The 25,699-nt window shown below is 44.7% G+C and overlaps 1 protein-coding gene and 1 long non-coding RNA gene across 2 annotated transcripts in view; both read left to right on the top strand.

Moving 5' to 3' along the window:
• ARHGEF4 (Rho guanine nucleotide exchange factor 4) overlaps positions 1 to 25,699 on the top strand; it is a 397,910-nt gene that overhangs the window by 132,016 nt on the left and 240,195 nt on the right. The gene's annotated exons all lie outside the window — the stretch shown is intronic.
• Positions 17,710 to 25,699, top strand: part of LOC109315299 — a 23,260-nt gene continuing 15,270 nt past the window's right edge. Inside the window, exon 1 of the long non-coding RNA XR_002102467.1 lies at positions 17,710 to 17,820. This is a non-coding gene — a long non-coding RNA (uncharacterized LOC109315299). The remainder of the gene's footprint in view (positions 17,821 to 25,699) is intronic.

Genomic DNA, 25,699 nt, shown 5'->3' with positions numbered 1-25,699 from the left:
GGTATCAAACGCCATTAATTATCTTATAAATCAGGGCATGTCTCCATTGCAATCCAAATATGTCACTACAACTCTACGTAGATGTACCTGATTTAGCTTTAACTTAGCTGTCCAACAACTGTGTAGTCTGCAGCATCAGAGAGTTGACTGCAGGCCACAAAGCTTGCTTAGGATTCTGGGCAAATGCTTAGATGTAATACTTTAACTTACGCAGCACTCAGGGCTGCCATGTCTACATTGTTACTGGACGTCAAGATAGGTAGGTTACAGCTAATTCAGTCCTTTTCATGAGATCAATCTTGCTTGGGACTGCAGTGTAGACATTGTAACAGAACCAAGTTCAGTCTTTACAGTTAGTGGCAATGTCAAGTGGACTACTCTGAGACAGGAAGATGATCTTAAATGGGCTGAAGGGAACTTTCCCCTGGTAGCATATAATTTACAGCTACATTTCAATGTAAAACCTTAAAATTGACCTAAATGCACTGTGTTTGTTCAGAATTCTACATTAATGGGATAGCATGGAATGAAGTGGATGAATTTTCAGCTGAAGTGGTGAGGGCTAAGCCTAGAAAATAACTCAAATTGTCTCTGCCTGATTAGCACCTTCAGTGTGGCAACCATATATTTTAGGAGCTGTTGAGGACAATGCCAGCTTTATGCTTCTTCAGTGACCTTAAGCTTTGGAGTTGAGTTTTCTTATCTTATCTTATCTTATCTTATCTTCTTGTAAAGTTTGCTTGAATTACACAAACAAACCAAAACAATAGGATCTTCAAAATCTTCCTTTTTTATAGATGGGAAGGGCTACGTAACAGATGTATTGCATTGTGGCATCCAGGAAAATTATCTGTAAAATGGCCATTTTAATTTAGGTTGTAATTAATTATTCTATACAACTCTATTAAGCAAAAAAAAAAGTTAAAGGACAGTTCAAGTGTATTTGTAAATGCAGAAGCATAGTGTTGCCTTCCCAGATCAAGGGCCTGTGTCATCAGAGGAATGGGGTTTATGGTGACAATGAAGTCCAAGTTTTTTAGTTCCTGTGCCATTCCTCACCATTTGACATAATCATTGTCACAGCATTCAAAAAATCATCCAGAAAACCAAAAACCCCTTTCTGCCTACACACAGAAAAGACTTGAAAACTAGATTGTCTGCTTCCTCAGCATTTTTTCCTGTCTTGGCCAGATGCCAGCTCCAGTTACACTCTGCTTACACAGCAGGTTCAGCTGTGCAGCACTACATGGCTTTGTTCAGTTTTATTCTACCTATGGGGTGGCTACACTTCAGTAATGGAAGAAGTTTTACTCTTTATAGCTTTTCTAGGTCTCAGTTTGAGGTTGAAACCTTAGGATCAGTACTCTATTATATATTCTTTTCCTCTTAACAGAGATAAAACCAATACAAACTTGGATAATATAATTACATTTTTTTCTGCCCACTTCCCCAAGACTCCTTTCATAGAATCATAGGGCTGGAAGGGACCCTGAAGGATCATCGGGTCTAGCCCCCTGCATGAGCAGGAAAGACATCTAGGGTCAGATGACCCCAGCCAGGTGACCATCTGACCTCTCAGGTGACTGTTGCTTCTCAATAGAGATAATATAAGAACTCAAATGAGATGTCTGCCTTTTTATCCGCCAGTAGGGTCTCCTCTTAGAAGTACCCGATCCAGCAGACAGAACTTTGTCATTCTGCTCCCTACAGAAGTACTTGAATTACTTGTTCATACTTCCTCTCCCAACATATTGCTGATGTGACAGCTTCAGGAGTCGAATACCTAGATTTCATAGATTTCATAGACATTAAGGCTGGAAGGGACCTCATAAGATCATTGGGTCCAGCCCCTTGCCCAAAGGGCAGGAAGTCACCTGGGGTCATAGGATCCCAGCAAGATTAGCATCTAAATGTTTTTTAAAAGTATCCAGAGTAGGTGCTTGCACCATCTCGGGGGGGGGGGAGGGGGTCGGGTCTATTCCAGGCCTTAGGGGATTGGACAGGAAGAAAGTTCTTCCTTATGTCCAGCCTAAAACGGTCTTGCAGGAGTTTGTGACCACTGGACCTTGTCATCCCTTGGGGCGCTCTGGTGAACAGGCATTTCCCCAGATCCTGATGCACACCCCTTATGTACTTATAGGCTGCCACCAAGTCACTCCTGAGCCTGCACTTCTTCAGCCTGAAGAGTCCCATGCCTCTCAGCTTCTCTTCATAAGGCCTGTTCTCTTGTCCTCTGATCATGTGTGTGGCTCTCCTGTGGATTCTTTCAAGCTTCTCCACATTTTTCCTGAATAGTGGAGTCCAGAAACTGATGCAGTACTCCAGCTGCGGCCTCACAAAGGCCGAGTACAGCAGGAGGATGACATCCTGGGTCTTGCTTGAGATGCACTAGTAGATGCAAGCCAGAGTTTTCTTCACTTTGCCAGCTATTACAGGGGTGGCTTATGTTCACCTTGTGGTCAATCGTGACCCCCAAGTCTCTTTCGGTCGTGGTGCTAGCAAGTATAGCATTGCTGAGCCTATAAGTGTGATGTGGGTTTTTTTTCCTGAGGTGGAGCATCTTGCATTTCTCTGTATTGAATGCCATCTGGTTTTCGTCTGCCCACCTTGCAAGCGTATCATGGTCAGCCTGGATCACCAGCCTATTCTGAAGTGTGGACACTATTCCCAAAAGTTTGGTGCCATCAGCAAACTTACCCAGTCTGCTTCTGACAAAAGAGTCCAGATTGTTTATAACACGGGTGGGCAATTATTTTGGGAAGAGGGCCGCTTACTGAGTTTTGGCAAGCCATCAAGGGCCACATGACAGGCAGCCCAGGGCAGATAAATATTAATTTTTTTAATTTTTTAGGGGCCCCGCGGGCTGGATAGAATGGCTTGGCGGGATGTGAACGTGTCCGATTATGGCACTGTTTTTTCTCGTCCGGTCACCCACCTCTTGCCGGAAGTGTGTCGTTCCCGGAGCGGCGTACGCCAGAACCGCCTGCCATGACTTGGATGGTTGGTATGTTCAGTGAATTCTCTCTAGCATGCGCCGGGCCAGAAATGAGACTCCCCCGTCACCTCAGAGGGGTGGTCCTTGAGGCTCCTTCCTCCCCTACACCCTCGCCCGGGCCTCCATGACAGTTCGCCGTCAGTCTCTCAAACCCCCCCCCCCCTTACGGTGGGAGTGCAGGCCAACGCCTGAGATACCTGAGTCCCACAAAAATCACCCCGTCCAGGGTTACACTCAGTTCACTCGCGGGCACCAAATCCCGGCTTTCTATAGTCCGCCGGCCCGCATAGAATTCCTCAAAGTCTGTATCCCGGGAACTCCTCTCGTTCCCCTGAGAATCCTCCCCTCTCTGGAGAAACTATTCCCTTGCACGGGTATGCTGGGGTGCTACTAGCCGCCCTGAAGGTTAAGCTGTCTGTCGTGACAATCACGCCGTGGTCAGGCGCTCCCGACCACCACAGCCTCCGCCACCAACTTCAGGGTCTACAGCCCTCATCGTCTCGCCCCTTCTGGGGCCTTACCCTTGCCCCAGAACATACGGGATGGCCGCATGTCGGAGCGTCTTCCCCGCACTGAGCTTCTGCCGGTGGTCTGCTCCCGCACTGGCACTTCCGGTCTGCCGCTCCTTGGTCCCGGGCTCGCCTTTAAGCCTGCCGGCTTCTCTTTACACCTGTAACAGGTGAGTAAGTGCCCTGCCTCCTGGGGCTGCTGGTAGGCAGTTGCAGTGGCGCCTTCCACCCCGCAGGTCTCGGAGCTCGTCCGCCTCGCCTCCCGGGGTTGCGGGCAGATGGTAGCTGCGGAGCCTTCTGCCCCGCGGGTCTCGGGGCTTGACTGCCCCGCCACGGTCGCACACGGGACACATCTGGCCCCTGGGCCACATTTTGCCCACCCCTGGCTTATAAAGACATTAAAGAGTACAGGTCCAAGAACAGAGCCTTGGGGGACACCACTGGTCACTGAGTGCCATGTTGATTCAGTTCAGTCAACTATCACCCTCTGGGCCCAATCTCGGAGCTAGTTCCCTAGCCATTGGACTGTAGAGTAGTCAAGACTGAGTTGCCCAATTTTTCCATGAGGACGTTATGGGCCACAGGTCAAAGGCTTTTTTAAAGTCCAAATATATAATATCAACCTCTTCCCCTTTGTCCAGGTGATATGCCACCTGGACATAGAAGGAAATGAGATTGGTCAGATAAGACCTACCTGCAACAAACCTGTGTTGGCTGTCCCTCAGAATGTTGCCTTCTGTTAGCCTGTTGAGAATGGTTTCTTTGATAATTTTTCCCAAGATCTTTCCAGCGGTTGAGGCCAAACTGATTGGCCTGTCATTCCTGAATTTTTTTTCCTCCCTTTCTTGAAGATAGGCACCACATTGGCCTTCTTCCAGTCTTCAGGTACTTTGCCTGAGCACCACGAGTTCTCAGATATCCTTGCCAGTGGTCCTACTATGATGTCTGCCAGTTCCCTTAGCATTCTTGGGTGTAGTTTATCTGGGTCAGCTGATTTGTGGGTGTCCAGCCTCTCAGGGTGCTTCCTCACAAGATCTATATCAGTGGTGAACATATATTCACCTTCACCCTGGTCATGCAGCATCATGTTAGGCAGGATGTTCCCATTGGGCTGGTGAAAAAAACAATGCAAAGTAGTCAGTAAGCAGATTGGCTTTTTCCTGGGTGTGGATTGTCAGATGCCCCAATTGGTTTAGCAGTGCTCCAACATTACCCTTGGGTTTTTTCCAACACCCCACATATCTGAAGACGGACTTTTTATTGTCCTTGATTTGTGTAGCCTGCTTGAGTTCTGTTACAGCCTTGACTTTCCTAGTTCGCACCCTAAAGGTGCGGACCAGTGTGGAATATTCCTCCTTAGTGTTGTTTCCCATCTTCCATCCTTTATAAGCCTCTCTTTTTATATGTAGGAGGTCCATGAGTTCTCTGTTGAGCCAAGGGGATGCTGAGCTCTTTTACAACCTTTTCTACTGGTTGGGATGAACTTCCCTTGCACTTCTAAGATCACTTTCTTAAGGAGCAACTGCTCATCATGAACTCCCCTCCCTGACAAATCATGGCCTCCCAGGGCGTCGACAACAAGCCTTCTGAGCTTATGGAAGTTGGCTTTCCTGAAGTCAAGGACTACTGTATTGCTGACTGACTTGCCAGCTTTGTGAGGGATAGTGAAAGTGATCAACTCGTGGCCACCATCTCCCAGCTTCCCTTCAAGTCTTAGGTCGCTTCCTAGATCATCCCCTTTAGCCAGTACCAGGTCCAGCAGCGGCTTACCTCTTGTTGGCCCATAAACTTCTTGAGACACATTGAGCTCGTCCATGCATGTGAGGAAGCCTTGAGATTGATCGGATTTGGCTGAGTGCTCTTCCCATGAGAAATACTAATTAGTTAACATTAAAACTCTGAGATAAAAAGCATGAAAAAAAATCACATTGTTTATTATTTTAAGCATTAGCCATTTTTTACTATAAAATCTCTATGGCTTTTTTTCTCTCAAATCACTGACTTGTGACCTGGGATTGACAAATTTTTGCATTGCTTCCTGTTTTCTCCTTCAAATCATGATTAAGGCATTTACCAAAAGTGGTTTGTATTTGATTCTCGCACACCATTCATAGCTTTCCAAAGGCTGGGAAGTTTCCATGACAACTAATTAATAAAGATTATCTTATCTTATAGAACATAAGACTCAAGTACATCTTGTTTTGTGATGTAGATTAATCTCTAGATCTGGTTTGGGAGATAGGCATTTATCAAATAGATGCTGCAGGCAATCTGTTCTAATTTATTAATCAGACTAGACCCAGGCCATAAAGGTGAAGTCCTTTGGAATACTTTCATCTTTACCAGACAGGTTCTTTGGGTGAATCTGATATCTTTTATTAGACCAACTAAAAAGTTGGAGAACAATTTTTAAGCAACCTTTTGGGTTCAGAAACCCTTCGTCAGGCTAAGGAAGTTTCAGCAGTTGGTGTGTGCTCTTCCTGGATGGAATGAAAAGTAAAGAAGCCAGAGCCTGGGCTGTTCTGCAGACAAGACAGGCAGTCAGTGAAAATGTAGATTGAGGAGTCAATGGGTGAGAGACAGGCTGGGTGGGAGGGAGAGAAGGGTGATGAATAGTGGAGAAGTACCTGGGAAGTCAGCTGTCAGGCAGGTTATAATGTGTCATAATCCAATGTCTATATTTAGTCCATGATTTTTAGTGTCTCATCCTCAAAGGAAACTTACAAAACACTTCCCAGAGACGAGCCTACGAACTCCACTTCATCAACCTCCTGGATACTAAAAATCATGGACCAAATATAGACATTGGATTTATGACACATTATAACCTGCCTGACAGCTGAGAATCCCCTGGGACGCCAGTCTGAGGGGGAAAGGAGTCCAGCAGAACTGGTTGTATTTCAAAGAAACCTCACTGAGGATGCAGGAACAAAGCATCCCGAAGTTCAGGAAGAATAGCAAATATAGCAAGCGACCAGCTTGGCTTAGCTTGGTGAGCTTAAACACAAAAAGGAAATTTACAAGAAGTGGAAGCTTGGACAAACAACTTGAGAGGAGGATAAGATTATTGCTTGGGCATGCAGGGATCAAGTCAGGAAGGCCAAAGCACAATTGGACGTACAGCTAGCAAGGGATATAAAGAGTAAGAAGGGTTTCTATAAATATGTTACCAGTAAGAGGAAGCTCAGGAAAAAATATGGGTCCCTTACTGAATGGGGACGCAACCTAGTGACAGATGATGATGAAAATGCTGAAGTACTCAATGCCTTTTTTTTACCTTGGTCTTCACAGGTAAGATCAACTCCCAGACTACTGCACCAGGCAGCATAGTTTGCGGGGGAAGGTCAGCACCCCTCAGTGGTGAAAGAACAGGTTAGGGACTGTTTAGAAAAGCTGGATGTGTACAAGTCCATGAGGCCTGACAACATACACCTGGGGGTGCTGAAGGAGTTGGCTGATGTGATTGCAGAGCTGCTGGGCATTATCTTTGAAAACTCTTGGTGATCTGGGGTGGAGAAGAAAGTGATCAGAAGCCATCAGCATGGATTTACCAAGGGCAAATCATGCCTGACCAACCAGATTGCCTTCTATGATGAGATGACAGGCTCTATGGATGTACAGAAAGCAGTGCACATGATATACTTTGACTTTAGCAAGACTTTTGATATGGTCTCCCACAGCATTCTTGCAAGCAAGCTAATGAAGTGTGGGTTGAGTTAATGGACTGTGAAGTGGACAGAAAGCTGGCTGAAATATTGGACTTAATGGGTAGTGATCAATGACTTGAAGGTCTAGTTAGCAGCTGATATCAAGTGGAGTGCCCCAGGGATGGTCCTGAGGCCGGTTTTGCATGGTATCTTCATCAATGACTTGGGGGATGGGATGGGATGGATTGCACCCTCAGCAAACTTGCAAATAACACCAAGCTGGGGGCAGTAGTAGATACACTGGATGATAGGGCTTGGATTTAGAGTGATTAGACAAACTGGAGGAGTGGACCAAAAGAAATTTCATGAGGTTCAATAAGGACAAGTGCAAAGTCCTGCACGTAGAATGGAAGAATTGCATGCACTGTTACAGGCTTGGTACTAATTGGCTAAGCAGCACCCCTGGAGAAAAGGACCTGGGGGTTACAGTGGACAATAAGCTGGATATGAATTAACCGTGTGCCCTTTTTGCCAAGAAAGCTAACAACATGCTGGGCTGCATTAATAGGAGCATCGCCAGCAGATTGAGGGAAGTAGTTATTCCCCTCTTTTCTGCACTGGTGAGGCCACATCTGCAGTACTGTGTCCAGTCTTGGCCACTATCAAAAGGGTGTGGACAAATTGGAGAGAGTCCAGTGGAGGGCAGCAGAAATGGTGAGGGGGCTGGGGCTCATGACTTATGAGGCAAGGCTGAAGGAACTGGGCTTATTTAGTCTGCAGATGAGAAGACGGACCAGGGGGTGAGATTTAATATTAGCCTTTAACTACCAGAAGGATGATTCCAAAGAGGATGGAGCTAGACTGTTCTCAGTGGTGGGAGATGACAGAACAAGGAGCAATGGTCTCTAGTTGCAGCAAGGGAAGTTTAGGTTTGATATTAGGAAAAAATCTTTCTCATTTAGGAGGGTAGTAAAGCACTGGAACAGGTTACCTGGAAAGGTCGTGGCATCTCCATCCTTGGAGGTTTTTAAGGCCCAGTTCAGCAAAGCCCTGGCTGGAATAATTTAGTTGGGTATGATTCTGCTTTGATCAGAGGGTCGGACTAGATGACTTCCTGAGGTCCCTTTCAAACTTCATTCTATATTGACCTTAAGTCTAATATGGCAGAAGGTGGGGTAGAGGTGTACCTTATAGACTAACTGAATCAGAGATACATAAGCTTTCATGAGCAACAGTTACTTTCAGTGTTAAAACAAAGACAATTAAATTGTATAGATTAAAAATACATCACTGCAATTTAGTAAGAACACATTTTAAAATGCTCTTTACTACAATTAAAAGATAAATGATTAGTTTTGTATGTACCAGGGACTTAAACTTTTATGAAATTGCTAAAAGCTCTACCTTTCTGTGCTGTAGCATAACTAAGGCTGGGTGAGCAGGTCACCAGCCCTCGGCCTCAACCTAGGATGTGTCCCAGAATCACCCCCATCCCCAGAAAGTCCATATGCCAGCACCAAAGCAGCCCCATGCACAAACACCATGCTGCTTCTCTAAGAGCAACAGTTCAAGCAGGCAGACCATGCTGTGGTGGGGGCAGCAGCAGCAGTGGGAGACTTCCTGTCCCACTCCTGCTGTCCTACAGGGTGTGCCATGATGCAAGCCCTGCTCATTACACCTCTGATTTTGTGTGTGTGGAAAGCCTTTGATAAAAAACCACGATTCATGGTTTCAAGCAAACATGGGTGAGGATGGAATTAATTTGTGCCTATTTATGGTCTATGGGCAAACCTGGCAAAACTTTCATCTTAATTTTACTTGGACTCCTGCCCAGACCAAAATTAATTTTAATTCCTCAAGCAATTCATAAATATTCTCTGAAAACTGAAGATGCCTATCTTTGTACAGTCTCAAAACATAATCTCTGTGTTGGTGTTTTCCTAAATTTTATATACCTCAGGTTTAGGAACAATAAAAATCATTTCAGAGTAGCATAACTGTTTTAAGTCACCTCCCCATCTCTATGGTTCATAATATTCTTGCCCTGATTCCTCCACAGAATTATGTACAGTACACCCAGCCAGTTCCCTGAGGTTACTTTAGTGCCATGTTTCGTTATCAGAACATTTTCTATGGAATTCGCCATTATAACTATGAAAGTGGGTATACTGAATAACAACTGAAGAGTTGCACTTCAGCTCTGTGTTCAGTTTCTCTTGACCTTTGTAGTTGCTCTCCACCCACACAGAAGTGAAAATACTTCCTGCTGGTGAAAGCCACTGAATTCTTTTTCTAGCCATATTAGTTGAGGTAGCCCGTTCAGCTAGCCATAAGGCATTTAGGCTGAATAGATTGCTTTTATCCATTACTCAGTACAGAAGGCTCTCCCCTTAGCCTTGTGTGCAAGAAGTAATGCTTGTTTTGACAAAATAATTTTCAAGTAGGTTTCTCTGTAGTCATTCAGTCCTGAATCTGTCCTGCATGAACCATGCCAAGTTTTATTGGTACCCTGGGAATGTGGGCCATTGATGAAAGTTGAAAAAACAGCCAAGACCACACACTTACAATAAAACTTGCATTCACCAACTGAAAATCTTGCAATGTATAATAGACATATCTGCAGTTTGACAGTCTAATGTGCATTCTGGACTTCACAGAGAGTGGGATTTAAAGAACATTAAAGAAGGAAGGATTTTGACTTTTTAATTACTTTTTTCAAGGGTTCAGGGTACAAAAAGTTGTCCCCTCCAAGGTCCAGGTCCAGTATATAAATCAAAGACAAACAAATTACCATCAAACCATGTCATTACACCATAACACCATGTCATTACATTCATAACATCACACTGTGACAGATACCTTCACTATATTACACGTCATAACTAACATGTCATTATGCAGTCAGGACACCAGCCACATGGTCATATAGACCAAAGCCCTCTATAAACAAACAATTCCTACCCTGCTCTATCCAATCAAACGCATGACAAAGCCTTCAACTTCCCACACAAAGAACAAAACAAAAAGCAGCCTGGTGAGGGCCCAGGGCACGGCATGAGCTAGGAGTCGTAGTCCGACACCAAGCCTGCCCAGTTGCCTAGACCGGTCATGACATCAGAGCACATATTGAAGACAGCTGTCCTCCATGTGGCACAGTGATCCCTCAAGGATCCAGCGTGCCTCCAAGGCGGGCTCCATCCACCAGAGCACAGTATGCTCGTACTCCAGCGAGAGGCACACCTGCACCAGGAGGCCGAAAAGCTGCAGGGCATCCTATGAGCCAGTCCTGGCAAGCCAGTTGAGGTGGCTCTTGAGGACTGCCATTTTGGCCTGATCCAGTAGAAAGTTGGCCAGGCAGATGGCACCCCATTCAGCTGCCTGGTATGGGTAGGAGCACATGTAGGTGGTCTCCAAGAGGCTCCTGCCCAGCTCTTGCAGAGGTGGCTCAAGGGTGACAAAGAGCAGCTGTAGGCAGGGACAGTTGAGGAAGGCATGAAAGACGTTCTCCTCAACTCTTCTCCCCAGGGCAGAAAGGGCAGGCCATTGAGGCAGCTGGGTCAAAGTGGGATGCAAACGTACCAGTGGCTAGGATTCCATGCAGCAACTGCCATTGTAGGTCACCACTCTTCTTGGAGGTTGATGGCTTATACAATGTGCACCAAGCCGGGTGGGCTGGTGGGGAATCTGGCAGCCCCAGGCACTGTTGCCACAGTGCATCAGGGTGGCCTGCCAGCACCTGGGCATGGTGGACATGAACCACCCAGGCATATAGGCTTCTTCATGAAAGAAAAGCAAAGGGGCATCCCTTGTTACTGTCAGGAGGCACAGGGAGTGATAGCAGGGTGCCAGGCCTGCCGGCCAGCTCACCAACCACGGCCAGGGTAGGAAGGAAGGAAGGAAACTGTACTAGACGGGGAAGATGCAGAAAATCATGTTATATATGACTAGGATGAAAATCTGGCTTCTGCCAAATATAATGTTTCTGGTTTCATAGGTCAGGTTTTATCTAATTCCTCTTTGCCATTGATGCTCAGAATGAAACAGTAAGAAATTATGGAACTTTCTGGTTTGTAGATCTGCAGCGCAATTGCCAATTGTTTGTAAATTTAGGGATAATCTGTTAAAAAAAAAAAAAATAAAGATGGACAACCCATGAAAAAGCTCAAAACACCTATCCATACAGTTCATAAAAAGTAGAGCTACCTATAAAAAAGAAGGGGGGAGAAACTAAGCAATCATGAGCTTGACTGAAGATTCATGGTTAAAGACCTTTGCCCATGGGGTACACCTTGCGAGGTGCAACAAAGTATGTGGCTCATTGCCCAGTTAACTAAGTACATGCACCTACAACTTTTCTCAGTGGCATGTTGGTATCTGAAACACACTTGTGTCTTTGCTGAGAAGCCAGAGGGCTGCCTTAATCTTGCAAAATAACCCTATACACACATACTTTTACTCCAGAAATAGATTAAAATCAGGTTAACTCCACAGTTGGTCTCTCCCTAGTTTTAGTTACCATGATTAAAATGGTTTGCTTCCAAAGGAAACAGGATTGCTGCAATTTGGGTCAAGTCCACAAACATATTTAGGCACTTATATTTTTGACATCACAGCCGGACTATGCTGCCGACAGTTTGTGGCAAGCTTCATCTGAAAGTGTGTGACTTCCCCCTTCCCTCACTGAACATACACCCAGATTCCTATTGTCACTCTCTCTCATGTTTTTCTGTTTTCATCCTACTCCACCTAGAGCAAAGAGTAGGTTCAAAGAGCAAATCATCCCCATTTTGTTAATACCAGGAATTTGATGTTGCAAAAAATGTACTATATATTCATTCAAAGAGCTACGTAACCTTAGATTTCAGTGCAAATGCAGAGATTTTGTAAATATAATTTATTTCCTCATTCACAAATACATGAACACAATCAGACAAGAGTATTCCTTCCATTAATGGGCTGAAGTTATTTCCTTAAAACTTTTGTATGAAACTGCTTTTAAAATGTGGAAGTCTGCAGCTGGTTTATGGCTCAGCAACAATGTATCGATTGCTTTCTTTATAAAGCAGAGTATATACTTTCATGTAAGGGCAGAAATAATTTCCTTTCCTGACACAAACATTAAGAGATTGTATGTGGTTGTAAGTGACTTTGCCGTGCCATTATCTGCAGAAGCCTCTTTTTTAAGGGACCAGCACTTGAAATATGGGTAAACATAAAGCTCTTGTCATGCATGTCTGAGGTTAATGAGTAATAAATAAAACTTTTCTGGGATCAGCTAACTTGCTGAAGAACTGCATATGCCTGCATGAAATTTGATGTTTATTGTACACCAATGACCAAACCCACAGACACATTGTTAACTGATGGCATATTCAGGAAGATTACATGTGACATTTAAAGGTTGGTAAATTTTCAACAGTGAGGAGAATGAAGACACATTTCTATTATAAATTCATTCTCAACTTGAATTTATATACACTATGGGGGTTAGGTAAACATCAGAAATGATGTCGAAAACCAAGGCACACTTAATAAAAACTTGGAAGTACACTATTCCATATGGGCAAAGATTATATAAAGCTTGGTATTTACAGTGGCATTTCACTGTCTGTCTTTCTTTACAATCAGCAGAAGGACAAGGAGGGGCTTCTCATTGTTTTTTCTGAGAAGATTTAGTAGTTACAGCAGTAAAATAACCTCTGCACTTTGTGAACAATATTCATCCTATTGCAATCATCCACATAATGGAAGCTTTTAAGAAGGAAAATTGTTTTAGTTCTAGGCTTGTAGTACTGTATCAATAAGGATCTTTCTCTTCCCAAAAGAGAGGGGGATGTAAGACAAGGGCCCTATTCTTTTAGGGCAGGATACTAGGAACCCTCATGGAAGCCATAATCCAGCCTTTTAAATAAGTTAGTGTTACCAGTTGTTGTCCTTGTTCACTCCCACCCTTTGGTATAAGGATATAGTAACATATTTGATAAATAAGTATATACAAATTTACAAAACTAGTCTCAAATTGTTAACAATCACTGGAAGCTTCCTCAGAGCTGATTTTTACTGTCCTCTTTATATTAGACTTGTATTCTTCTTAGCTTGACACATGCTGCAATAGTTGATGCTATAAGCTGTGTGTGTGTGCTGTGGAGTGGGATATATATGTTGTGGTGGGAACATAAATGGGCATAAAAAATATTACAAATCTAAACTGGCTTAAGTAGAGTTACTGTTTATTGTGCCTTGGGAGAACCAGGAGCCTAGACTTTGTCCATACAACGTTAGAATTTAAGAACTAGAATTGTTCAAAGGAAGAATTTTAAAATTCACTAACCTTCTCAAAATGAAGTAGCACTAAGGTGCTGAGCTCAGTGGGTGTGTTGTGCCACTTGGTAATCCTTTTGTTACCTGTCTGCATGGTGTGAGAAGGTAAACTTCAGTATCATTACCTCCCCCCACTTAGAGGTTTGTAGCTTTGAAATGGTGGATGGGATTCTATTAGAAATATGCTAAGGGATGAACTGAATGATTCATCCCCAGCCCTTCTGCCTGTGACCCTCCTTGAGTGGGACTGGCCCTTGGAAATTCCTTAGGAAAAAGGAAATTGTAGTCATCTTTAAAATGCAGCCTCTCTATGCTGCTTTGGCTTGTAGATAACAACACTAGTGTGAACCCAGTTGTCTTTGCTGAATCAGAAGTCACCCTACCTTAGTTGCTTTTGTCTCTCAAGCCCAGATATGACAGGTATGCTAGTCCTGTCATTCTGTCAGATGTCCAGCAGAAAGGGGCACTGAATCTCCTTGCTCTCTCTGCATAACATTGATTCCAAACAGAGTTCTGCACATTAACTGTGGTCAGGGTCATCCTTGAAAGTGGCACCAATGGGGCATGGGGATCATCAGCTGAAAATACTTTCAGAGTTTGTCATCAGGGTGCAGCCCAATATAGGTTAAAGCATTCAATGAATGGGGTGTGAGACATTTGAAATATGAAAGTGGACTGCATTGTCAGGTGCCAGTAGTAGGATTTTGCCAAAAACTAAGTGCCTTCACATTTGTGCTGCCTTGGCAGTTGTCTGAAGTGTGATATTCGAATTCCCCATCAGTGACTTAGGTTTTCTTTAAATAGTTTCTTGAATGGCTCCTCTGAATTTCTTGCTTGAATTACTTTTTCAGTAGTGCCAGGCACATTCCATTAATGGTTGCCTTAATTTTTATAAACAGACAAAGCAATGTTGTGCATTCAACATCATAAGGTCAGAGCTACAATAAACATAGCCTAAGATTGCTGACCTGCTTTTGTATGAAACTTTTCCAAAGGGCCTATTTACCTTCCCTGATCTCACTGTTATTGGGCATGGAAACTTGTCCACTTTGTGTGTAGTTTGTATTTATCCAATGTGGCAAGTGAAGTGAAGAGGCAACTTCATGCCTTGAGAAGCTTATACATAAAACAGCAGTGGAGGTTCTTTGGGGGTAGAAGGTGTCTGCCTGATGTATGCTTGAGGAGCACCTGGTACAATGGGCTACTTAACCTTGATTAGACTCCCTCAGGTGGTCCTGTAATACCTAGAATAAGGGTCACAGCAGAGAAATGTCATGGGGTGTTTATTTTTTATACATTGATCCTGGTTCCCAGTGGTTTGTATTTGAAAAGTTCTTTATTGTTCTGTTTTTGGCCTTGGGCATGTAACAAATCGAAAGTCCAGAGTCTAAAGAACCTAGTTTAAAAGGTGGGGGTAAGATGTAGTCACAGACAATAAATGAAGGCAGGAAGAGGGGGTAAGTTAATGGCTTTCGAAAGGGCTAAGGAACATACATTCAAAAAGCCTGAACCTGCATTGATTCAACCTTTGCAGGTTAGTTTAACTTGGCTAGGCTGAACCAGTTTGTAACTGGACAGACATTCTCTCTGAACTCAGGAAATTCAGGCACATGCCTGTAGTGGCTCAGGCTAGAAGCTGGGGGGTGCTAGAGCAGCCATTCCTTTCCTTCAACAGTGCTGAGCTGAAGAGGGGCATGGCCCAGCCATGCGTGCACTATCCCAAGCTTTTCCCTGCTGGCTGCTCAAGGGGTAGGAGGGTTGCCAGACCCCAGGACCCTGCTAGCCCTCTGAGGCAAGGCGGATTGGTGTGCAGTGCATGCATCTGTTGATGATATAGAGCTTTTCAATCTCCCTCCCTGGTTCTTTATACTGTCTGCAGCAAATTGACAGGAGAGCAAGCCAGCAGGGAGCTGATAGTGTTTATTAGCTCCTCAGAAAAACAACAGCCTCTCTCCATTAGTTCAGACTCTTCTTAAACAGCTTATCAGTTGACCTGTTGATTAGCTCAAAAAAGCCCTAAGCAGTCAGGTTCTGTCTACCTGTCCCAGTGAAATTGGAGATTTATACAGACACCTCTCAGCATTAGCTAGCATACCATATGCCTAGGGTCCATGGGCCTGGGGTCTGTGCTGTGGGAGATGGGAGGGAGGGAGCGGGAATCCTTGCTTCAGCAGCAAGAGGGGTGGGGGGGTAGGGTAGGGCAGGGGGAAGCCAGACAGACCCTGCTGTGTCTGTAGTCTCTGTTGGAGCTCTGGCAAGGGAGCAGAGGAGAGGGGCCAGCTCTGCTGTGGAGCAGAGAGCTCTGTCCAGCCCAGAGAGCATGCCAGAATGCTGGGGAAGTTTGGTTTATCTTAAACCAGCAAGGGGTCTGGGACAGACATTGCATAAACTGGTTTGAGCCAAATCAGTTAAATCTGTTCAACCAGGTTTATCTCCAACAGGTTTCAGCCATTTTCAAACTGGTTTATGTCCACTGAACATCATTCTGTTACAGGTTTAAACCAGTTTCTGATCACTTAAAGTAGTTTATGTGTAATGTCTGTCCCTAGACAAAATGTTAGCTCACTTGTGGAAATGATTAAAGGATACTTTATCGGAGAACTGAGTGAAGAGTGGCGGCATAGGCCAGCCCACAGGGCCAGAAACCTTACCTGAATTTATTAGGTTTCTCATGTGACTGATGATATGGGATGTGCTAGAAGTAATAGAGCTCAGTGACACCAGTGTTGAAGCAGACACTTCTGTGATGGCAGAGTATGATTTCAGTTTCTAGTTGTTCTGAAAATAAGGGGGCTATTCTGTATGGCTTCTGGCTTGCTACCCATACAAGTTTTGTTTTTGATGGCTTTTGAGATATGGAGGTAATGACATTCTATGTCCATAAAGGCCCTTTATGGGGCAGTCATTACACACAGCTTTTAGCTGAGGTGCTTCTGTCCAGTTGAAACACATTTTAATCACCCTTTTGAGAAGGCTGATGTGAACTAATAGGTGGCAGAAAGTTTTGAGTGATGTACTATTCACTAACATATAAGTGCATCTTTGGTCAGGGATATTGTCTAACTATTACAGCGACTCCTAAACCTCTGTTAGTTGGTTTGCTTACAGGTCGCTATGGCTCGTGGATGACCTATGAATGTTTAAACCCAAGGACCTAGAGGATGAGTTACGTGAGAATTTGTGAATGCTGCTGTGGGATAATGTGTACCTCTTACATCTCCCCTCTTGCTCAATGTGTAATGAGGCCTCCAAGGGTTGGTAAGGAGATAAAGGTTAGGGCAGTGGTTCCCAAACTGTGGGTCGTGACCCCAAATGGGGTTGTGTGGAGTCGTGGTTCCGGCGTAACCACGGTCTCCTTACGTTGGGGACTGCTTCCCGAGGTTAAGGGTCGCTCACCTGTAGGTTTCACGCATCTAACTCGCCTGCCACAACTTTGATGGTAATCTGGTTCAGTTGTATTGTCTGACGTGTGTCAGTCCAAAAATGAGACTCCTTGCCTCTCAGGGTCCTGCGTTGATGAGGGCTCCGCCACCCCTACACCCTCGCCCGTACCACTGGGAATGTGACCGTCGCTTATGAGTCTGTCACGTAGTCTGATCTTCCTCCCTCGGTTTAATCCACAACAAAATACAGAAGGACAACACAAACACAGCACCGAACCGGAGCTCTTAAGCTTGGACTGTCACTCCAGTCCTCAGCGCAGTCCACCGCTCTTTCCCCTGTTTCCCCCAAAGGGGTTCTTCAGCCCTCCTTAGGGCTCTGTGAGACCGCTCGGTCCCTTACTGCTGCCGCAGTGAATTCCCCATCTGAGTGCCCCTTTATTAAGGGCTTTACAATATATGCGCCTGTTGGGTGGCAATCGCTCCCAGCCCGCTAAATTAGCCCTTTAGCTCGTTGGGCTCTTCTCCCGGGTTCACGAACCCTGCAAGGGGCTTACCCCTGCTCCAGAAAGTGCGACCGCAGCACCGGACGGCACGCATCCGCCCGAATGAGCTCCTGCCGGCGTCCGTCTCCCTGCTGAGCTCTTCTGGTTCCACCGGGGCTCTGCCTAGCGCCGGTGTCTCATTTATACCAGCCCTCTCTGTCCGGGCCCCTCCTTCCTCCCTACACGTGCAGGCGGTAGGTTCACACCCTGTACTCAGGGTTGGAGAGGGGTATTGCATGGCGACTGTGCCGGGGAAAGGAGTCTCGGCGTCCGCCGGCCCCTTTCCTCCCTCACAGGTCGTAACATCAGTGGATGGGGCTGCAGGAGTTGGCGGCTATGGTTTGGAAGTGAGGGGCCATGCTGAGGAAATGGAGCCATAAATAGAGTCATGCTAAGGAAAAGTTTAGGAAGCACTGGATTAGGGTATTTGCAATATTTTGATGATATGTCCATTGTAGAGTCTCTGTTGCTGTCTGTTTCAGGATAACATAGCAGTCTGGCAGCAGAAAGTTATTGGGAACAAGACTGAATGCTAGTAGGTTGGAAGCAACTGGAAAAAAATGACTAGCTATATCACCCGCTAAGTGATGGGCATCTCTCTGTAAATCAGGCTTGCAATACAGGGGCAGTGCTAGATGCTGGACCAGTGGTTGCAGCCTCAGGAGATCTGATTTTTTTTATCTGAACATTATAGGTGGAAGTTTGACCACTTCAGTCACTTCATTGCAATTGTACCAGTCTAAGCTCCTTACGGTGCACATATAGGCTTCAAATAATAGGCCCCCTGGAAAGGGTTAGTTAATAAAGGGGCAGTCCATTCCCTGGTTATGACCAGTCAGCTGATTAGAAACAACTGCTCAAAAATCCTGCAGCCCAGAGAGGCAGCAGGGAGAAGTAGCCTCTGCAAGAACCTGTGGAAAGAACGATATGCAAAGGGGAACAAACCAGCTGGGAAAGTAGGAGGCCACCAGGGGAAGTGGTAAGGAACAGGGGAGAACATAGGGCCCCTGGGCTGGAATCTGGAAGAGAATGTAGATCTGGATCCCCCTAACTCCCTTCTTCTGTGGCCAAGTGGTAAAGGACTAGTGAACTTTAGACTGGGGGGAGACTCAGGGCTAGGTGGAGTGCTTCCCTGGATTTCAGGGTTGAATTTCAGCGTTCTCTTACCCCTCTGAGAGGTGTGAGACTGCAAGGGCTATGACACCAGCACAAGGGAGTGTTTCAGATCAGACTGCCTGTCTATGCTAATAGCTTATTGTGCCAGGCAGCTCTGTATCGAAAGGTGGACCATCTGTGGCATCCCTTCTGAGCCAGAAGGCATGGAGCTGACTTGGTGTGGCATAGTGGGCAGCCCAGTTGGTACAGTGCTGCATGAATGTGTCTACTTTATTTCCAGTTCAAGAGGTAGTCTGTGTGGAGCAGCATGGTATGAATTTATCTTGGAGCAGCCTGGCACAATAAGTGAAAGGTGCAAACATGTCCTGACTGAGCACTTCTGCTCCTGAGCAGATGACTTGCTCTAATAATCGTAACTCCCACTGGTTTGTTCAGAGAGACTTTTCTTCTCTGCTTTGTAACTAGTTGTTGGTGTCTGAACTAATTAATTTGCTGCAACATGCTAAATCTACCAGTGCTGCAGGATTTTGCTTCATTTGGCTCTGGTGCACATTCATTTGGTATTTTTCCTTTAAAATTAAGATATATTTTCACCTGGTTTACAAACTGACACAGAATCAGAATGACACAAATGGGATCTTTCACAGTACCATATGGGGAATTCATGAAACAAGCTAAATCAATTAATGTGATGCTTCTTTAATTTTGCTGGGGAGTTCTGTGCAGAATGTACTGACTTGTGGATTCACACTACACTCTGCAAGATTATTAGTATGAGTTGAATTTCAGTTTTCTAACCAGCATACTCCAACTAAAGTTTCATGTTTAAGCAAGTTGGAACTAGTGTCTCTTGCATGGTTTAAATCCAAAGCCCTTCCCTCATGCCCTGGGACTTGAATGCGACCTATGGCTTTGTTACCTCTTACGGCTGCAAGGAAGTCTGACTGGCTGTCTCGCCCTTTAGTACCAGCCCCCAGGAATCTGCTTTAGAAGTAGACACTTGAAAGCAGTGGGACTCTAAGCCAGGGGTCAGCAATATTTTGCAGTGGGGGACCACTTTAATAGAGCTTAGCTCTAAGGATGGTCTGCTTCAAACCTTGTTCCCCCCCAGAATCATTTCCCGTTACCTTCCTCCCTATAGCACCACCGCCATACCTTCCCTCTGCATGTAGCTGCCGTATGGGCAAAGACCCCTGCTGCCAAAATGACAAACAAGTCCCTCTGGCACTGAAAGCCAGACAAAATGCTCTGCAGGTTGGATCTGTGCTGCAGGACATAAGTTCCTGACCCTTGCTAAATAAGAGCCCCCATGAAACAGCAAGTTCATTCACTTCTTCCTGGGCTGCAGAATGTTGTGGCCCTTTCTCTTCTCTATCCACATTCCACCCGACTTGTGAATGCTTTAAAACCTTTGTGGTATCTTCCATTTTTGCCCCTTATGAGCTTCATAGTCACCAGAACTAAGATGGCTAAGTAACTACCATATGACTATGTGGGCCCTTCCATAATGATTTGTTTCCCATTAGTCATGTTTCAATCTAAAACCAGAACTCTTCTGCCTTTAGAGGTAGATCCACCTGGTGGGGACTGTTAGTGAAGAGGGAGCCATGCATTTGTTCTTACCTGATTCTGGCACTAACCTCTTTCAGATAGCTCCTCAGAGGCAAGGTTTTAATGCCAGGCTACACCTGCATTGCTAAGTTTTTCTGCTTGTGTTTTTTGTATTGTGATGCTCAAAAACTCTAATCACAACTGGGGAGGGGGGTGGACAGGACAGGACAGGACCTTGTGAGTGCTTATGCAAATATTCAGCAAGTTTAGGTCTAAATAGCTGAGGCAAAGTTTAGGAGCGAGGAAGTACTATTTTTTTCTCATTGCTGGCTCCCTCCCAGATCAGATGACTTGACCAACATGGAAAAATCTGGGAAAGCAGTGGCTTAGGTGGGAACCCCTCTGGGGTGTCATCTGGGCATTGCTGAAGACTAACACCTGAGAAGGTCTTAAAGAAGGCACGTGGGATGAAGCAGGACAGTTAGGGGTTTTCATCTGACAAACGCCTTTGCATCAGAGCCTGGAGTACTAAGAGAGAGCAGGGGTAGAGATGGAATGGGGAGGATTTACAGGGAAGCTATGATGGGAAAAATGAAAATAGCTTGAATGCATCATGCCTGGGAAGATTTCTTCTTTCTTCTCAGCCCTTTCTAGTCCAAGGGAAGTATTACTCTATGGAGCTTGTTTGGAAGGTTTATTTTGCCTTGGTTTTATTGGACTGTTTGACCTAAACAGACAGGACTCTTGACTTGCCTGGAGGGCCAGATTGCCCTACCAGCCCCATCACTGAAGACAGAGAGGCACGGATGCACCTGGCATTTGAGCTAAGCCAGTCTTCCACATATAAGCAAATTTAGGCAGAATGCCCCTAGCACAAAATCTGGCCCCACAATTTTTCACTCTACACAGACTCCTTTACTTCAGGCTCATTCAATCCAGATACTTAGGTTCAAGAGGAAAATAGTTTGCTTTTAGTGAATATCCCAGCAGACTTTGCTGAGCTAACTTAATTCACATTTACCTCCTCAGGAAAACAGTCAGTGAAATAAAATTTTAACCGCCCCCCACCCCGAAAACCAACACAACCAACAACAGGATTGTATTAAGGATGATGAGTGTAAGAAAAACCTTTCTTCCCCCCAACTATTGAGTCAGGCTTTAATCCCAAACAAACCTATAAAACATCCAATAAAATCCATTTATGATTGTTTGAGTACTGGAAGAAAAATAGTGAGCTGGAAACATCACATTCAAGGTTCATGGGCTAACTTAATTCATGGACTGGTATGGACAGGGGCCCCTTCCTAGCGGAATGGGCTGCTTGTCTCTACATGCAGACCTGGCTCATCCGTAAGCAAGTGCACTAGTCTGTATCCTGGATGGGAGGTGCTGACGCAGGGAGAAATCAGAAATGCTGTCAGGGATGCAGAGATCCCCACTGGCAAGGGTCTGACCTGTTCTGAGTTATGCACCATACTTTGAACGTTGATTCCCTCTCATTTTTCTCCCTTATGTAATGTGGTTCATAGAAAAGTATTTCAGCAGGCAAACCAAAAATTGCTTCACACAGCACCTTCAATGTACATTATATTAGGAATGAATGATCCTCAGAAAGCTTGCTTATTTATTGAATATGCTTCAAGAATGCACCCAGGTATTGGGAACACTTATGTGAGTCTCTTAGGGATGGAAATCTTGCAAAGAGCTGTGTATCGGGGGAGATTTCTTGCACTGGTTTATCTGGCTAGGGCAAAAAGGGTGACATTGGATGCTTGGTGGTTGTGATCTATACACACTTCTTTTGCTTCCACTGAATTTTGTGTGGAACAAATTTTGATCTTGATTAAGGACAAATGTTAAAATTTGCATTGGAAATTTGCAGCTCATTTTCATTTACCTAAATATGTACAGTGGTGGTGATTTTGCAATTAATATCATCATAGCAGTAAATCACTCCTCAGTCAAATCTTTGCTTGTCAAAAAACAATTAAAAGAACCATTAAGATGCACCAAGAAAAACCTAGAAATCTCCAGTGGGGAAAAATATTGTAGTACATCGCCACCTGCTGATACCCGGAGGTCTCTACAATTTATATCTTTGTAGTGATGGTGTTCTCAGTTATGTTAATTTTGAAAAGCTGGAAGGAAAATGTTAATGGTCAGTTCAGTTATTTGTAGTTGCTCAGTGGCATTAATTTTAATCTATAAATAAGGTAGTGAAGTTATGTCCTTTCTGCCCCACTACTGAATCATACTGGGGTTTTTTGGATTTTCATATATATGTACTATGCAAGCACAGTACTGTTATAAGGACCTGCTAAGGCCTGCATGTGCTAACAGTGTTTGTTCATAATCTATTAGCTGTTGCTGGAAGTTGGATAGGTCTTGGCATCACTTTTTCATGTTCATTCATTTCAACAGAATGTCTGGAGATGCAAAATTTTTTTGATCACTGAGAGATTAATATGGCTTGGTTCAAGCTAACTTTGGTATAGCAAATTCTTCCTTGCTGGTAACAACTTTGCTAGTTTTATTTTTTACCAATGCATTAAAATATTTATCTACCATTTAAGGGCTAAGTATGTACAGCGTGCTTGGTGCTTAGCAGAAAGTAAGGGAAAAGACACAGACAAAGGGAAACCTCCAGTGCATTTTTTCTGGGGGAGGAGGGACCCCTTTTCTTGCAAATTTTCTAGGTTTTTTGCCATATAGAACACACTGAACTTAACAATATGTGTATTTCACCATTTAAGATAGAGTTCAAGGAAATATGGATGGATAGACAGATGGATAGAAGCTTCTTTTCTACTCCTTTCCAGTTCTTCATTACCCAATATTGAACTAGTGACAGGGAAACAAGCCATGTTATCAAAGACCTGGAGGCTTCTGAGAAAGCTTCCTTTTGAGTTACAGTGTGAATTAAAGTGCAGAATTTTGCAATAAATTCTGTCTCAAGCCACAAAGTGGCAGCACAGGCAGACTGTTTGTGCAGGTTGTTGATGCAGCATTCTTCTTTCATATTGACTCCTCTTTCTTATATCAGGCATTAGTTTTCCTCTGGACCAGAGGATATGAGAGCAATTGATTGTGTGCCAGATAGAAAGTGCTCCTGCATGAGCTGCCCACACATGGCACAAGGTCAAAGTGCCTTGTCAAAGCAATAACACTTGCTTTTTCAGACCTGGGACTTCTAGGCCTGGGCAGAAATTCCCTCTTGTGTTTTGCTGTGTGTGGTCTTTCTAATGGCTGCTAATGAACAGGACAAAATACCTAAGCTCATTCTTCCTTGTGATTGAATTTAGGCTTTGAAACAGACCCTTGAGAGCTGAAAGGCTAGTACAATAACCTCTGCACCACACAACCCTCTTTGATTGGTGCTTTCCAAGGGGAGTCTCCAGAATCTGACCAGGCTTTCAGAGTGAAAGCCAAGAGAGAGTGAAAGGAACAGTTTTGCAGTTTGCCCTGGCATTTAGAAAGAAAGGCTGCCAGCCAACAGAGGCATAACTAGTAAGTTTTATAGCCTGGGCAAAACCCTGCTGGGGACAGGGGGCAGTTGCTGAGTGCCAGAGAGCAGGGAGCTGTCAGTCTTGTCTACTCTGGTGACTCAAAAGTAGCTGCTGCTGCTGCTGGGGTCATTCACTATATTGTTCAATTCACTGTAGCCCCTCTCTCATTCACTCTGCATCTAGCCCTCCAGGTTCTTTTGCCCTCCTGTGTCCTGCCCTAGGTGAAAGCTGGGCACTGAGCTACATTGAACTTGGTAGCTGACTGCTTTGGGTCATGGTGCAGCTGAGCAAAAAGGAGGAATTCAGCTTTCTTCTATGGTTGTTTCCTGCTCGCATTCCTGTTTCTCAGCTTTAGTGAATACCATTCTTTTTTTATTCTATTGACCCCAGGTATTCCAATTTGAGTTGCTTAAGCAGATTTGGTTTTTATCTTAGAATAGATACACACACAAAATTTAAATATGTGCTTCTCCCCTCTCCCAGTCAAGCCTGTGACTGAAAATCACTCTGACTTCTTTTGGCAACAATATTAGATCATTAGGGATCTACAACCCATCACTGTATAATCCCCTACACCTTAGAGGATCTGGTTTATAATACTTGTACTCTATCAAGAACAGTGGTATAAATATGAGCATGTTTGGAAAACAGTTCCATAGTGTTGAACTGCTGACAGAAATAACTGGCTGTCAATTAATTTTTGTCAAATTCTCTGATTTTTAAGCTGTTAATGTACCCTGTGCAATTTCTTTGGGAGCAGATACAATGGTTAATGTCACTCTTGCCAGTTTATCCCAGCGTGGTATGGACAGTCTTTTGTGAATTATGTAGAACATGCTTTGATAATGACTGGGCCTCTCTACTATGCAGTTTCTTTATGTAAATTAAAGAAGGTACTCTGAATGTATAGATAGGTCAAGCACTTACAAGTGAGGAAGCATCAGATTTGCAGTTCCCTGGTCAAGCTTAATTTGGAATCACTGTGCATATGCATTATGATAATATTTTATTACAGGACGCAGGAAGTCTACGGGCCAATAAGAGGTAAAGCGCTGCTTGACCTCATACTGGCAACTGGGGATGACCTAATCAGTGACCTAACGATCAAAGGGAAGCTGGGTGACAGTGACCATGAGCTGATCACCTTCACCAACTGCCGTAAAGCTGGCAGATCAGTCAGTAAGACAGCAGTCCTTGACTTTAGGAAAGCTGACTTTGAGAAGCTAAGGAGGCTTGTCAGTGAGGCCCTAAAGGTCCACACCCAAAGGGGAGGGGAGTTCAGGATGACTGGTTGCAGCCCCCTTAGCTCTCCAGGGTACTGGTGGACCTCCTGTGTCTTAAAAGGAAGACCTACAAAGGATGGAGGACTGGATCCACCTCCAAGGAGGAATACTCTGCCTGGTTTGAACCTGCAGAGAGCAAACCAAGAAAGCCAAGGCTGTGATGGAACTCCAATTAGCTACAAGTATCAAGGACAATAAAAAGTCCTCTTTGAGATATGTGGGGAGCCAGAAGAAAAGCAAGGGCAACATTGGAACCCTGCTAAACCAGATGAGGCTGACAACTGATGCCCATTAAAAAGTGAACTTGCTAAATGGGTACTTTGTGTCAGTTTTTCACCAGTCCCATGGAATGCCGACTGTGGGTCAGGGAGGCCCGGATGAGGGAGATTCCTTGCCCTCCATCGAAGCTGACCTCATGAAGGAACACCTTGACAGGCTGGACACCTTCAAGTCAGCTAGCCCTGATGGTTTATACCCCAGGGTACCCAAGTTGCTGGTAAGCATCATAGCTCAGCCCCTGGAACAAATCTTTGAGAACTCCTGGTGCTGTGGTGAAGTGCCTGATGACTGGAAGAAGGCCAATGTGGTGCCTATCTTCAAGAAAGGGAGGAAAGTAGATCCAGCAAACAAGAGGCCCATCAGCCTGACCTCTATCCTGGGGAAGGTCTTGGAAAAGATAATCAAAGAGGCCATCCTTAACAGACTAGCTGAGGACAATATCCTGAGGGATACCCAGCATGGGTTTGTTGTGGGTAGGTGTTGTTTGACCAATCTCATTTCTTTTTACGACCAGGTGACCTATCACCTGGAAAAGGGGGAAGAGATTGATGTTGTATATCTTGACTT

Source organism: Crocodylus porosus, unplaced genomic scaffold (genome assembly GCF_001723895.1).
Source record: "Crocodylus porosus isolate Cpor-Errol unplaced genomic scaffold, CroPor_comp1, whole genome shotgun sequence".
Lineage (NCBI taxonomy): Eukaryota > Metazoa > Chordata > Crocodylia > Crocodylidae > Crocodylus > Crocodylus porosus.
The sequence above is the reverse complement of the archived record's forward strand: the minus strand, read 5'-3'. Positions and strand labels throughout refer to the sequence as shown.